We start from the raw sequence: 16,611 nt of genomic DNA on the forward strand, positions 1-16,611 counted from the left end.
GAGCAGAAGTTATCTGTGCATCACATCGGACAGTCCTCCGCCTATGGACTGTTCACTGATTACTGCAACCAGGTGAGGAACACGACTGTCTCATACGACTATGATAGTGTAGAGGAATGGACCATGGAGAAACCAAAACAACGTTTACATTTACGCAACATCTTTCATCCAGAGATCCCAAAGAACTTTACAGACAAACTGAACCCCTACATGGACATGCAATCACTTCTAGGGTGGCATACACAAGCTCTCTAACAATACACAGGAACACTACTGAACAGCTTAAGGCTGGAAGAATACAACGTCCAACAGAAACTGTACATCCTGTTAATCCCACACTCACCACATACACATTACCAGCTTTACAGACAGCACAGATAGTTACCAGCATTCAAAAGCAAATCAAAGTTAGTGAATTAGCTTACATGCTAAAATGGTTCGAAAATGAAAAACTGTAAGTTTCAGAACATAACACACTGGAGAAGAGAGTGAGATTTACCCCAATATTTACCCAGAAAGCTGCAAAGTTATTTTTTTGCACCGATTTTCACCAGTTATTACATTTTTGTAATAAACAGTGATTAAAATTTCCTGGGATTTTTTAAACAAAATAAAAACCAAAAAGAAGGGGCCCTTCCAATGACAAACTATTTTTTAAAACCAGAAACAGGGTGTTGAATTACTGACACTCAAAAGGTGCTTCTGTAAGAAAACCCACATATGGAAATGTATTTCCCTTGGGTCACAAGCAGTTCTGAAATCGAGAACTTTTTAAAAGGAGCTGCTGGTTCCCCCAAGAATACCTAGAAACGTTCCTGGTTTAACACAGTTCTGCTTCGACTTTTCTTCCTTAAGGTTATTTGCATGAAAACAACCTCTTTGGTGAAATGCAAATATTTTACACAAATGACGGTGTTTTACATACTAAATTCCCCTGGAGCATGCAAGAGAGGGGGAGGAATATTCTTTACATTTCAGACTCTGCGAGTCATACAATCAAGGTCCGAATGGCTTTAAATCCTCCAAAATGCTGTATTCTGAAACATCACAGACTAGGAACTGCAGGATTTTAGGGTACTACACGGTTTCTTGTTTTTACTGCATCCCCTTTGGGCTACAGCATAAAAAGTTTATTTTGAAGTCTCGAAGTCACAAAATACACTTAAACCCCCCTCTAGTCTGAGCCACTGTGAGATGGGTCCAAAGAATCCCTGGAGCCTGTGTGGAATCCAGTGGAATTCCTGGTAGCTGGGACACCACAGAACCAGGCATTTTGCTGCACCAGAGTAATCTGGTTCCTACTGGTGACTTTGCTCATCTCAAATGGATTGTGTGCCACATGCCCCTCACTTCCTTACCACTGGGGGCTCATCGGGCTTGGGGACACATACTTGACATTAACTTTCCTATGGCAACCTGGATCTTGCCTATGGCTGTCCCAGAAAACAGGAGTGTCCCTTTTTCTTGGTGCCATGCTGGAGTTAGCTGGTATGTTAAGCTGTGTTGGATGCAGGCTGTACGTGCCTCTTCCTTTGGGGACAAACTGCTCTGACCTGATGTCCTCCTCAGAGCATCGAATAACCTACCTCTCTGACCAAACGAAAATTTGGCTTCCCAGCTTAGCATGCCATGGCCTGCACTCCAGGGACAGGGCATACTGACAGGAAGTAGCCATGTGCACGCTGCTGGAAGGGTCCATACAAACTGGAATTTCGTTTTCTTTTCTCTCACGTCGAATGAACTAATCCATTACATGGTCTGAGACGCCAAGCCGCTCAGCAACACATCCCTGAGGGACACAACACGTCCCATCCAAGCCACTGTTGCCAAAATCATCGCCAACATCACCCGTCTCCTCAACCACACCCCTCCCTTCTCACTCACCTCACCGGCTGCCAACTGTACTGCAGTACTCAAGCTTCTTCTCTTTGCTTTCCAGCCCAACACACCTCTGCCCTGCTCTCTCCTCCCTCGCCCCTTCTACCCCCGTGACACCAGCCTTTATACCGTCTATATCTGTCCCTTACAGCACGTCTCTCTCTGCGGCCTCTTACGTTCTGAACGCCCTTCTGTTTGCCAATCCCCCCTTACCCGCCCCCTCAAATCACTCCTAAAAACGTAGTGGCGGATGTTTACAATTTACAGATGTGGCCCCAAGTCATTTCTGTCGCCTGTCTCCTCCCCTCCCCAACTCCTTTTTCATAGATTCAAAGGACAGAAGCAATCACTGGGACCATCTAGTCCAGTGGTCACCAACTGGTAGATTGCGATCGACTGGTCAATCCAGGAGCCTCTGCCAGTCAATCGCGATCTCTGGCTGCTAAAAGTCCGGTGGCGCAGTGGGGCCTGCCCTGGCCCCAAGCCGCTCCCAGAAGCCGCTGGCATGTCTCTGCGGCCCGGGGAGGGGGGGAAGCGGGTCTCCGTGTGCTGCCCGTGCCCACAAGCACCGCTCCCACTGGCCACAGCTCACTGGGGGGCAGGGACAGCAGCAGCGCATGGAGCTGCCTGACCCCCACCCCCACCCCAGGGGCCGCAGAGATGTGCCAGCTGCTTCCGGGAGCGGCATGGGGCCAGGGCAGGCAGGGAGCCTGCCTTAGCCCCGCTGCACCTCCAACTGGGAGCCACCTGTGGTAAGCTCCTCCCAGCCAAAGCCCGCACTTCGCACCCCGTCCTGCACCCCAACCCCTTGCCCCAGCCCAGAGCCCTCTCCCACACCCCAAACTCCTTCCAGACCCCAGACCCCTCCTGCACCCCAAGCCCAGCCCTGAGCTCACACCCTGCACCCAAACTCCCTTCCAGACTCCGTACCCCTCCCGCACCCCAACCCCAAGCCCACACCCTGCACCCAAACTCTCTCCCAGAGTTTGCACCCCTCGCCCCCCTCCTGCACCCCAACCCCCTCCCCCAGGCTCAGCCCAGAGCCCGCTCCCAAATTCCGAACCCCTTGGCCCCAGCCCAGTTAAAATGAGTGAGGGTGGGGGAGACCGAGTGACAGAGGGAGGGGGGAATGGAGTAAGCGGGGCAAGGCCTCAGGGAAGGGGCAGGGCAGATCCGGGTTGATCTTAAATTCAAAAAGTGATCTTGTGCGTAAAAAGGCTGGAGATCACTGATCTAGTCTGACCTTCTGAAAAACATGGTGTGTCCTCATGTGCCTATCACATTCAGAGTTCAGCATTTATGCTCTCTAGGGCCGTGGTGGGCTGGGTGTGTGGTTAAGCATCTAGAACATGAGTAGGCACTAGAAATTAGGTTTTATTTAAATAGCTCAATTTTAGGTCACAGTTTGGCAGGCAGCCAAATCTGAGATCCAGGTTGTCCTTGAACCAGTCAGCTCACAATATTGTTACCATGCTGGCACTGAAGCATCTCCAAACAAAGCATTTCTCAGAGTTCTCGTGAGCCCCCAGCCCATCTTTAGAATGGCATTTCTGCCTACGGAGGGAATCCAGATGCAAGTTTGTGAACCAAGCCCAGGATGGAAAGGAACAAACTGGGCAAGCATGCAGCATTTCCATTCCTCGCTATGCTCCAAAGATTCTCCCATGCTTATTGCTTAGCAAGCTCTTTGCTTCTGCTGAATGCAGACTTGGCGATGTCCCAAACACAGATCAGGTTCACTGTTTGGAAAGACAGTTCACGGGGGAGGGTAGAGAAAGCTGTCCCCTCTGGAGAGCAATATTCTTCCACCAACAGCGAGCTTCTGCGAGGGATAACTGAAGCTTCTGCACCTGCGGCAAGAGTACGGTTTACCTTGACCTGCATTAAGTAATGCTAGCCCAGACCCGTCCTACTTTGAGTAAATTAAGGATGCAGTTGATGCCTATACATCATTATCTTTTTTATATATAGCTGAATAATGGACATCCCGACACAGAAATCTTGTTAGGAATGAGCCCAAAGTGCTGTACGAGGGGTCGGCACATAATGCAGCCACTTCAGAGGTGGGATCCAACAGAGTCCCAGAGTGAGAGGATTGAACATTTCTGGCCCAGGAGAGCTCACTATGGCAAACATTTCCTCTTGGATAAAGTCAGCAGGAAATCTAATCTCCAGGCTGAGCAGAAGACCTCTGTGTCCATGAGCTCACCTGTAAGTACATTCCTCACCCAGCAAACCCCACCGCATTTCCCTCATGAGCAGTCACACAGTGCTCACTGCACAGTATCGGAGTACACAGATTCATTATAGCACAAGACCCTTGGGGGGAAAAAACCATAACACCCCCCCGCACACACACACACACAGCAGCAGCCGCCCTGCCCAGCCTTCTGGGGACTTCAGGTCCACTCCAATCACTTTCAGTACAAACCTGCCACAGCCAATTAAGTGGTATCACACAGCGATCGTCAGGCTCCCGGCTGCCCTTTGGGCAGATTTGCTCGGGAGAGAAGATAGCTTCTCCAAGCTTTAAGGCTTACAGAGTGTCAAGTTATTTATAACCAGTCCTGTGCTGTAACTTCTCCTTGGATCGATACCCAGCTTCATACGTCAAACCGCGACGGGCAGGCGAATTGGTTTGTCTGAAACAACGCACGTCTTTCAATAGCAGAGAAACTGCCAGTTCTCCTCTCCGCTACCCATTTGCTGTACCTGTGGGCAACATGCTCTGGGAGTGACATCATGGGATGCTACACAGCAAAGTTATGTTATGGCACTGCCACAGGCGTGTATGGTGATTTATAGGCTTAGGCAGCGCCCGTCACGAGGAACTTAGAGGCAAAGCGACTTCTGCTCCCATTTAAGTCCGAGTGGTCCAGCAGACAGAGCACTGGACAGGGACTCGGAAGAGCTGGGTTCTATCCAAGCATCCACTTCACCCGCACATCCCTGTTTCCACATCTGTGAAAAGGGCTAATATTGCCAATCCCCTCTGTAAAGAGCCTTGAGATGAATGGGGTGAGAGGTGCTCCAAAAGAATGAGGCATTATTGCCATTGACGAGTTATGGAGCAGAATTAGGCCAGTATTTAGACACAATTCAGATCATGATATCTGCCCTTCTCTCCACAAGCACCTGGAAAAATATACAGTGGGGAATTATCCTGCGCTGGCCCCAGGGCCATGGACTAGCTGTGACCCAACAGGCCTTTTCCAGTTCTAACTCCTATGGCACAGTAACCGAGAGGAAGCTCACCGTGGCTTTTCATCACGTATGGAATACGTCATTTGATGTAGGATGATTTCAGGAACAACCTCCATTACTGCATCTTTTCCCAGCGACAGGGCAATCCTAGCTGCCACAGCCAGATAGTCAGTTTTCTGTGCACAGACCATCGGACAGGACTTGTCCCACTTACAACTAACTAATTCCTTCAGAGCAGGACTTTAAAGGCTGCCCGACATGTAACACAAAACCCAACTCTCTTGCAGTCAAAGTAAGTGGCAACAGCATGCAGCTAGTTATCAGGTTTCAGAGTAGCAGCTGTGCTAATCTGTATCCACAAAAAGAACAGGAGTACTTGTGGCACCGTAGAGACTAACAAATTTATTTGAGCATAAGCTTTCGTGGACTACAGCCCACTTCATCAGATGCATAGAATGGAACATATAGTAAGACGATATATATACATACAGAGAACATGAAAAGGTGGACGTTGCCAACATAAGAGTTGATATGGCAACTTCCACCTTTTAATGTTCTCTGTATGTGTGTGTATACATACATATATGTGTGTGTGTGTGTGTGTGTGTGTGTGTGTGTGTGTATCTTCTTACTATATGTATTCTACTACCACCTGATACTCCTGGAGGAATTCTGCACCACCGTGTGTGCATAATTAATGAGCTTCTGCAGGAAAGTTGCTGCAGTTCCGACTTCTGCAAGGGTGCAAGGACACATGGGGGTGCAGGGACCCATAGGGACAGGGGCAGTGTGCCTGACTGAATGGAAGAGGCGAGGGGTCAGCCAGGTTCTGCATGGGGGAAGCTCTCTAACAATCCCTCCCCACTCCCCTTAAAAACGTGTTTCATACTTTTCCCACCGACACCCAACAACCCTCCAAGTTCACTCCCAGGCTCCTTCTCAGCATTTACTTCCCTCAGCTCTTCCGTTACCCCTGACTCCCCCAAGCCTTTGCACTGCTTCTGTGGGGTGCGGGAAATACGGTTCTGTACTGTAGTTTAAATGAATTATTACTCATAGTTCTGTATTAATATGCCTAGTAAGGAATCTATTTCTCAAAAAACATTTCCTGAATCTTTTTTATTATTTTGACAAATAAAATATGCAGAATTTGAAAATATTGTGTGCAGAATTTTTTATTTTTTGGCACAGAACTCCCGCAGGAGTAACCTGGGAGCACCTGGAGAGAATTTCTAGGCTAGTGGCACCCAAGCTTTAAATAACAGAAAAGCCTCTTCATTGCTGCAGCACTACCAACCCCATTGCTAGTCAGCCCCCTGCCCCCAAATCATTATTTTTAAAAATCCATGATATTTTTCAACAAGTATGTGGAGCGGGGGGAAGAAGGGGGATTATTTATCCTCTGGCTTCACCTTTTAGGGTGCACTTGGCTCATGCTGTCAAGCTTTTTTCTTAAAACACGTGGGTGAGAAGCTTACTTTTTTGGTAAAGGAAGTCTGAGGATCTCACCTAGTCACCTGCCTCCAGGAGCTGGAGCTTTAGACCTGCGTTAAAACTCATGCAAGTTAGGGGCACTGAGCTTCCAATGAAGTTGCACAGAGCTACCAAGAGACCTTTTTAAGGTAAGCACAGTAGGTAACAATCACCTTTATTAGAAAAAGCTAAGCAGGCTTCAACCTGAGCAGTGAGACCTATCAGTTAGTCCGGTGCAGATTTTGAGAATGTGGTACCAGAGATGTCTCCGTTACCTGCCACTGTCCACGTCCCTACCCCCACTGCGGGTATTAATGGTATACTCTTGTGTTTCTCGCAACACAGGAAATAAATTGCTACACATGCGTATCTACAGTTACACAACAAAGCGCGGTCTCTTTCCATAGCACACAGCATTGAACTGTGTTCTCACCACACAGCCCAGTTTTTAATTCAGAACTTTATAGCTGCACCTATCACCAAGGAACTTAGCTGCCTTGTATCAGTAAAATCATTCAAATCAAACACCCGCTCCCTATTATGAAGTTCAAACAAAACCCTGGGCCAACAGATAGGTCTTCTGTCTTGAGGTCTGTTGAACTCTGGGTTTGACAAGCCCCCAGAGGGAGCAGGTCACCAACGCACAAGGACCAACAGGGGGCGTGAGCCAAATGGGATTAGCGCTCAGGGTGTGCTGTGCTGCAAACACGGCATTTAAATTTAAGGAAAAATCTCTGTTAGTGCCAGTAGAATTGTGATGTACAGTAGCAATGTCACCTTAAGCAGGCCAGCCACTAGAGCAGTGGTTCTCAACTTATTTACCGTTGTGGCCCACATATCATGTGACATGTGGGCCTCATCGACACAATATATATACTACCCGTATGGCCCTGAGTATGTCACACGAGCCACAGCTTGAGAACCACTGCACTAGAGGGAGATCTAACCACACAAGCAAGTGCAACTACGAGCCAGCAGAGGGCAATATATCACACACCTACATACATTTCCCCCCAGCCTGGCCAATGCAGCCCATAGGCTGCCATTTCCCTTGGAAGTGCCTCATCCAACACTGATCAAGCCTTCATTTATTGGTTTTTCTCCGGGGCGCTCATCTCCATGGTATCTAAGCACCTCAAAAACCAATGAATGTACCTCACAGGGATCAAGAAGTATCACCCCCATTTTACAGACGGGGACTGCAGCAGAGCTATGGAGTGCCTTGGTCAAGGCCACACAGGGAGCCAGAGACTGAACCGAGGTCTCTCAAATCCCAGTACAGTGACTTAACACAAAGTCACCCTTCTGCTTTTGCTCAGCTTTCAAGTTCACCCCACTCCCCAACCTGCCCCAAGACAGAAACACCAGCTGCTCAACACAGCCATTGCTTTGCCACTTTCTTGTAGGCTCCGCTGAAGTGTGACTGACCACACACAAATTTAACTAGCCTTAAAGCTGGGCAGCTATTTGCTTTCAAGCTCTCCCTCCCTCACTACCACACTTTCCCTTTTGCATTTCCAGCCTCTTCCCTACATGTCTTAGTAACACCCCATCGGCACCGATTCCCTGCCAGCTCCTCCCTCCCGCCTCCACGTTACCTGCCAGGAGGTAGAGCCTGATGCAGGGGACTGTTGATGGAGCCACGAAGCAGGTACTCACGCCCCTGTTTCGTGGCACCATCAGAGAAGCAGAGCCTCAGAGCGTGCTGCAGAAGGAGGCAGGCAGTCGGGCATGAGTGGCAGAGAACACCTGCCTAGCAGATCCCTATGGGGGTCATTCCCTTGCTGCTTGCGAATGGAGCACAGGAGCGGTGGGAATAACACTGCCCATATAGCCCCTATAGGCATGAGGCCAATAGCGCCCATCCACCCTACTTCTGCTGCTGGCTCAAGCACTCTCCCCACCCAGCCAGGCATTCCCATGCTAAGCTTTGCAGGGCAGACAAGATCGGGCTTCTGAGTCTGGGAAAGCCATTTGCTCTCAATCAGCCAGCGGCCCCTTCAGTGGCAATTCAGGGAGACTGTTTGTTTACTCCCAGAGTTTGTTCTACAATTCAAACAGCTGTGCAGGTGGCATTCTAAGGAGGGCTGCTGATGCCAGCAGAGGGCAATGAGGGAAGCAGCCAGCCAGTTCCCAGGGGAAGTAAGCTCACTAGATACAAAAGGGCAGAGATAACCCGTACCCGCTGGTACTGGGGGGCAACGTGAGAGCAGCAGTTTCAGCAAATGTTATTGAAAATGCTCAGGCCCTGTGAGCACGCTCAGTACAAGCCAAGCAGCAACTCAGAGAGCATGTGACCCCATGTGTCTCCCCCACCCGTCACCTCTGGAGAGAGTTCCCCTGTCCTCTGCTCCTGGCCTCTTTTTTTAAAGCGTTTATTGTTTGTATTACTGTAGCACCTCGGAGCCTTAGTCATGGACCAGGACCCCCTGTGCTAGGTGCTGTACAACCACAGAACAAAAAGGCAGTCCCTGTCCCAAGGGGCGTACAATCTGAGTGTAGGACATATGGATCCAGGCACATGGCGGAGTATTTGTCGTCATTACAGCTATCACGTAGGGGGATATTACCCACAGCGTTGGGTAATTACCCAAAGCGTATGGGACACCACAGTGTGGTGGGGGGTGTTCCTGGAGTGACAGGAAACTTTGCATTGCACCCTCAGACTTTGTTCCGAGTGGGCCGTCCTCGGAGAACCGCCTACGTTCCCGAAACAGCGAAGTCTGCATTCCTCAGGCAGAGGTACAGGGTTGCCAAGTGTTTAACAGTGTCAGAGCGCTTCCCTTATCTAGGGAGAGGTCAGGTCAGACAGAACAGATGCTTGTGAAACTCTCCTCCCCTCTCCCACCCCCCACAAAAAAAAGGAGCTCATGACCAGGCATCAGGGAGCGACACCACACTACATTCTGGGATAAGTGAACTAGGAGAGGGTTATACCAGAAATAGCATCACAGAACAAAGGCCCAGAGGGCCACTTTGAAACACTGGGGAGATGCGGGAGGAGCTAGCACCAGTGACATAGCTGATGTGAGCAGTCGCAGGGCCCTGGCATGGAAAGAGCAAGACATCTGGTAGCAAAACTCCCCTGCAAGGGCCAACCCCATTCAGAACACGGCATGTCCAGCTCAGCAGCCATCACCTTTCACCTGCTGTGAGGACAGGCTTCTTTACCTTGCCAAAAAGAGGGCAGGACAGCAGTGGGAGTTGGACCATGTTCTGCTAACAGCTTTGACCTCTCACTCTTCAAGGGAAACTGCCCCCCAGCCCCATCCCACCCCCCAAAAGTGGTGAATTCCTCTCATTTTGTAAGGGATGGTCTTCACAAGTGGTTGATCTGGTGGGGGGGAGGGGGAGGAAGGGGGAGGGAATGGGGGAAGGCCAGTACTGTTCCAAGCTCTGCCCACTCGTGCCAAAATGAGAAGCTCGTCAGAACACTGGAGTTCTTAACAGGATAGTCCCTCCTTTTTGCATACTGTGCCCTGGAGTGAAATAGTAAAGCTGACACAGAGACAAATTACGATTTAGAGTCAACATCTTATGCTGATGAATAGGGGACAATGCAGGCCTCTCAGCTATTGTTACAGGCTGTTTGGAGACTCGAGCAGACCTTGCTGCATTGGTTTGCCCTGTATTTTGAAGGTCCTCTTCACAACCACAAAGGACTTAGGGGCTCAATACTGGCTTAAAAATTAAGGCTTAGAGACTAGAGATTCCAGCTTGCCAAGGCACTCCAACTCAACCCCCGGTCTCTATCTCTCAATCCCTGGTCCCTTCATTCCCCCTTCCATCCATCTTCAGATGACAAAACTGTCTGAGCAGGAAAGCATGTCAAAGGTGATGTAGACACTGGGGTAAGTTACAGGCTGAAGGGCAGGATTGCAGCAGCACCGTGACCCGAACAGAGGTGTGATGTGGTGCAAGATACAGTAATTCCCTGCACTGCCTCTTTGCACATACTTCTGCCCTCCCGTTGATTGCTTTTCCGGCTACCATCCTGCCCTTCTGCCTCCTTTGCACGGCGCGAGCATTCTACGTGACGACTGTACATGGCATTCGCTTGCCTTCACATTTGCATGTAAAAACCACAGCACTCACCTAACAGGCAATACAAAGACTAAATTGCACACATGGGCATGCGTACACGCACATCCCCTTAAAAGATAAAAAGATCATTAAGGTTGCAAAGCCAAGCACACGGAAGTTAGGAAATGCCAGAATTAAGGTTGCCTGGCTCTTCTAGTCTCTGGGCCCAGCAGGAGGGGAATTCACAGCAAAAAAAAGAGAGGAGAGAGAGACAGAATTCTGCGGTTTGGACTTACACTCAGGCTGGAGCAGCTGGAAACCACAGTTGCAAGGAAAGTCCTGCCCAACCCCAGACTGGAGCATGCTCACTGCAGATGGAATCTTCAGGGAATTTAGCTGCAAAGCTCCAGCAAGTCTCTACGTGCGGTTTTTCAAAGGCTTAGGAAACTGCCAGATTTGCACGGATTTTCACAGGGTTGACAAAAGGTCCAGCCCTGGACCCAAGGATCACTTCCCCTCACCCCTCAGCCAAATTTCAAGTCCTTCAGCCAAACCATGGGGGCACTCGAACTTCTAAAAAAAGAAATCTGGTGACCTCTCTTTTTTTAAACATCGCAAAACATATTTTTCCTTAGCATCATTCTCTGAAACTGCCTGAACTGGTTTAGCTGAGGGGGGAGGGGGGGAAATCAGCATGAGGCAGACACCTGGCATGAAAAGTTTCAGCCCAAACAGTTAAAGTTTGGCCAAGTTATAAGCAACTGAAAACAGAATGGCCGAACAGCCTTAACATATGAAGGTACTAGCTCTGCCTACATTATATGCTGTAAGGATTGAATATTCTACTGTGCTGGAAAGGGTTAATTATTTTCAGTAAGCAGAGCTTCCAGTTCACATCTGCACACGTCAATAATTCCTTTTCAAATAGCTTAAGAAACCTACTTTTTTTTTTTTAAATACATGCACTTACATATGTGCAAAGCAAGGGTTGTGAACCAATGCAAGACTTTCTCAGACTGTAGCCAAGCATCTGAAGAGCTCTGGAAAGGAGCCCTAAACCACAGCGTTTCCTATCTCCAACATATCTGAAATCCCATCAGATCCAAGAAGCCACTTTTTGACCCTGGACAAAAGGGGTTGTGGAGGGGGGGGGGGAAGGGGAGGAAGCCCAGTGAAAATAGGAGACCTTCTTAATGTCACTCCGTGGAAAGGGAACTACCCTGGGTGTTCTGAATCTGCCAGCGACTGAGGTCATGTGGAAGTGCTTAAGATTTAAGTCCCCCTAAGGGATTCATTTCAACATTCCTATCTTTCCTGAGAATGCCCCTTCTTTTAGGCTTAGAAGTCCCCTCCCCCTTCCCTATAAGAGCTGCTTTACTGATGTGGTTTAATTACTTGCTTTGAAATTCAAATTCTCAGCAGAGTCCGGGGTGGTCTCTCCATGTCAGCTCCCATTACAATTATACTTGGACATGTGCATCTGAAATGGCACACAGCATTCCAGTTTCTGGGGTAGGACAGATTCTCCTCTCTACCTGACAATGTCTGCACCCAAATGGAGGCATTTAAAACTCTCTCTTAAAAAAAATAAATGTTTAATTCATATGGGATCTTCAAGAATGGATTAATGGAGAATATTCCTCCCAGCCAACGTGAGCCTGTCATGCTGCCAATGTGATTTAGAAGGGAAAAACAAAAAACAGCTGAAGATTTTATTTATTTATTAACCTTGAGCCTTTAACCCTCTCCAGAAGTGCAGAGGACATAAGAACGGCCATAGAGGGTCAGACCAATGGTCCATTTAGCCCAGTATCCTCTCTTCTGACAGTGGCCAGTGCCAGGTGCTTCTGAGGGAACGAACAGAACAGGGCAATTATTGAGTGATCCATTCACTGTCATCCAGTCCCAGCTTCTGGCAGTCAAAGGTTTAGGGACACCCAGATCATGGGGCTGCATCCCTGACCATCTTGGCCAATAGCCATTGATGGACGTATTGTCCTCCTTGAACTTATCTAATTCCTTTTTTAACTCATTTATACTTTTGGTTTTCACAATATCCCCCAGCTCTACAGGTTGCCTGTGCACTGTGTGAAGAAGTACTTCCTTTTGTTTTAAACCTGCTGCCTATTAATTCAAATGGGTGACCTCCCAGTTCTTGTGTTTCTGGAAGAGGTACATGACACTTCCCTGTTCACGTTCTGCACACCAGTCATGGTTTTATAGACCTCTATCATAGCCCCCTTCAGCCGTCTCTTTTCTAAGATGCACAGCCCCAGTCTTTTCCATCTTTCCTTGTATGGAAGCTCTTCCATACCCCTAATCATTTTTGTTGCCCTTCTCTGTAACTTTTCCAGTCCTAATAGATCAGGTTTGAGATGGGATGACCAGAACTGCATGCATTATTCAAGATGTGGGTGTACCATGGATTTATATAATGTAATGGCATTATATTTTCTCTCTTATTATCTATTCCTTTCCTAATGGGTCCTAAAATGGTTAGCTATTTTGACTTCTACTGTACATTGAGCGGATGTTTTCAGAGAACCATTCACGACTCCTAGATCTCTTTCTTGAGTGGTAATAGCTCATTTAGACTCCACCATTTTGGAAAACATAAACCTAACTGTACATACAATGTGTGTTACTTTGCATTTATCAACACTGAATTTCATCTGACATTTTGTTGCCCAGTCACCCAGTTTAGTGAGATCCCTTTGCAACTCTTCATAGTCAGATTTGGACTTAACTATCTTGAGTAATTTTGTATTGTCTGTTTATCCCTTTTTCCAAATCATTTATGAATATGTTGAACAGCACTCATCCCAGTACAGATCCGTGGGGGCCACCACTATTTACCTCTCTCTCTTCTGAAAAATGACCATTTATTTCTATCCTTTGTTTCCTATCTTTTAATCAGTTACTGATCCAAGAGAGGACCTTCCCTCTTTATCCCATGACTGCTTAGTCTGCTTAAGAGCCTCTGGTGAGGGACCTTGTCAAAGGCTTTCTGAAAGTCCAAGTACACTGTATCCACCCTTATCCAGATGCCTGTTGACTCACTCAAAGAATTCGGCTAGATTGAGGCATGTATTTCCCTTTACATCAGCTGTGTTGACTCTTCCCAAACATATCATGCTTATCTATGTGTCTGATAATTCTGTTCTTTGCTACAGTTTCAACCAATTTGCCTGGTACTGAAGCTGGCCTTACTTGGCAGAATCACCTCTGAAGCCTTTTTAAAAAATGTTGGTGTCATAGTTACCCTCCAGTCATCTGGTACAGAAGCTGATTTAAGCGATAACTTACATACCAGATTTTCAAGAAGAGCTCAGGACCCCAGCACTCCCAGCTGGGTGCTCAATGTGGCCGAGAGCCTGGCCATTTCATTTAGGTGTCTAAATGGGAGCGGTGTTCTTTCCAAAAATCTGGCCCTGTATTCACTAACGCAGGCTGAGTTCGGAAAGAGCAAGGCTCTCAAAGGTAGCAGTCAGCAGTCTGGGTCTGGAGTCTAGTCTAGAGTGGTTTAGGGTGGCAATTTATGACATCGGAGCTTTGTCATAATGAAGTGGCTAAAACGTATGTGGCTCCACCAGCCACTGCTAGATAGGACCAGAAGTGTTCAACTGTGCGTCATAATCTGAGCGCTCCCTTTAGAGATGGGATGACACGAGCCTCAGACAATAACCCTTTTGGGCAGGTCTTCATCGCACAGTTAGCCTGCGTGGTTGGCCCTCGGGTTGGAGCCCCCGGGTTAGCCGAGCGTGGGTGTGAGCAGCCATGCTGCAAAGCCCTACCCCTAGTTACTGCTGCATTCCCTGGGTTTGTCATTAGGGCTTCTGGGGGCATATCCCATGGTTCTTTGTGCTGCACTAACTGGAGCTACTCTACGACCCAGGGAATTGTGGGAGAACTCGTCTCTCTTTCTGGGCACATAGGGCAATTGTGGAGCAGCACTGGAGGCCTAGCAGCAGTGGAGCGATATAGCCCTATGTTACCACCTTGAATGACAGCAGAACCTGGGCTCTAGCCCACCTCACCAGCCAGGCCAGCTAGCCTGGGTTAAAAGTGCCAAACTCACGCGAGAGGATGGGAGGGGAGATTAGGGCAACACCTGGGCTAACTGCAGTGAAGAAATACCCTTTATGCCTTCATCAGCACCTTGAGCAGGGTGATGGAAGTCAGGCTTTTCTCAGGTAAAATGCAAGCTAAAAGGGCGTAAAGTTTTAATCGGTGAGAGTAATTAACCTTGCTGAATTGTTCCAGTGGGTCGTGGTAGATTCTCCATCACTGACAATTTTTAAATTAAGACTGGACGTTTTTAAAAGATGTGATCTAGGAATTATTGAGGGGAGGGAGTTTTCCAGCCTGTGTTACACAGGAGATCAGACTAGATGATCTCACAATGGTCCCTTCTGTCCTGGAAATCTATGAATCAAGTTACAACGTGAGGAACCGAATGCTGCTCTGTTCCTTTGGGAGAGGCTGTTCATTCAGACTGGGACTGGAGTTCAGAACAATGGCGGTAACTAGCTTGTCCCAGCTTCAGACTATTATGTGTGAATGAACACAGTGGCAGTCACCAAACCACCTGAAACACATCCACTGTTAAAGTTACCAAGGATTTGTCTGTGCAAGAACTGTATTGTTGTAACTCTACCGGTATATAGTTAAAGCACCGCAACGCCCTAGCAGAGACTCTGTCATATTGCTATGTGTACCGGTAGTATGACTGGTCCCATTTGGGAAGGAGAACAAAACTGCAAGAGCATACGGCACCTTTATATTGGTATGACTGCCTCCATGCTAGGTGTTGTACCAGCCTAACTATTTTGGAAGGAAAAAAAAAATCACACCCCTAATTATATCAATACAAGAAGCGTGTTTTGACCGGACCTTAGAGTAACAAAAAGGTTTCCAGTGGCAGAGTTTGTAAAATACTATTGGTAAGGGTGTTATTTTTGTTAGTTAACTAAACATAAATTTCCCAGCAGTGTTTACAACTCAAATAGTGAAGCACTACACTAGTGCCTGAGAACCTAAAGGTGCAATCAACAAGGTGATGGTCTTCCTAAAGATCTAGTCTGATCTGAGAGAATTGCAGGAAATTAACAGTATAATTAGGGAACAATGAACTAGATCAAAGTGTTTCGCAATTAAAAACAAAGGTTACAGTACAAATAAGGATATTCTTTCATCTGAAAATCCCTTTTAAACAATCTTTCCATGTAAGGAAAAGCAACAAGGAGATCCACACCCTACCTAATTCAATATGAACGTCCTCGTAAATCCAGACAGATCCACTGGCTGTTCTCAGCAATTGCATCTCCATTTAATGGCTTCTATTCTGGACTCTTTCTTCTCAGGCACTCCCCACGATTCATAGCTGCGAAGAGTAGAAAACACGTCTCTCATTTACAGAGGTCCCAGATTAAGCTATAAACATTGCAATCAATAGAAGGAGAGTAGTAAACGTATTTTTTACTCAGGAAAAACCTCATCAGAAAGTTGTGTGTGTTTTTTTTTAAATGTTAAGCATGGAAATTCCTACTTCCAGGGACACCACCTTCTTAGGAGAACACTACTCTAAACACCTTTTAAAATCCACTATTGTGACAATTAACACCTACGATCACGATCATTGGAAAGGATTAGAGAAACTGGAGATACCTTGACCGGGCAATGTGTTAAAACTACAGCTTGCCTTGTCTACGCTACGATTCAGACATGTTTTAATAATACACTTTCTTCCTAGTGTACACGTGATGTACATGTACGCACAGCACCCAGCACAATAGGGACTGATCTCCATTGGGGCTTTTAGGTACTACTATAATATAAAGTCCCCTGCCTTCCCACTTCTCTGGCACTTTTAGCACAAACAAAGGAAAGAATTGTATCACCCCTGCTCCAGAGAGCTACTCTCCTTAGTATCCACCTATTACTGCTATTACATCCCATCGGTATTAGTTAGCAGATCGTCCTCATTTACTAGACATGCAGCAGAGTACCACTGAAGCTTTAGTTACATACACA

The 16,611-nt window shown here is 47.4% G+C and overlaps 1 protein-coding gene across 4 annotated transcripts in view; it reads right to left on the reverse strand.

The window, feature by feature from the left end:
- The window catches only part of PTP4A3 (protein tyrosine phosphatase 4A3), a 162,075-nt gene that overhangs the window by 95,377 nt on the left and 50,087 nt on the right, over nt 1–16,611 (reverse strand). For 3 of the 4 annotated variants that reach the window (XM_039522537.1, XM_039522536.1, XM_039522538.1), the window contains one exon: nt 15,838–15,961. The exons of the other annotated variant lie outside the window; for it this stretch is intronic. The gene's annotated coding sequence lies outside the window, so the exon portion shown is untranslated. The remainder of the gene's footprint in view (nt 1–15,837; nt 15,962–16,611) is intronic. 4 annotated transcript variants of the gene reach the window in all.

Source organism: Mauremys reevesii, linkage group 2 (assembly GCF_016161935.1).
Source record: "Mauremys reevesii isolate NIE-2019 linkage group 2, ASM1616193v1, whole genome shotgun sequence".
Taxonomy (NCBI): domain Eukaryota; kingdom Metazoa; phylum Chordata; order Testudines; family Geoemydidae; genus Mauremys; species Mauremys reevesii.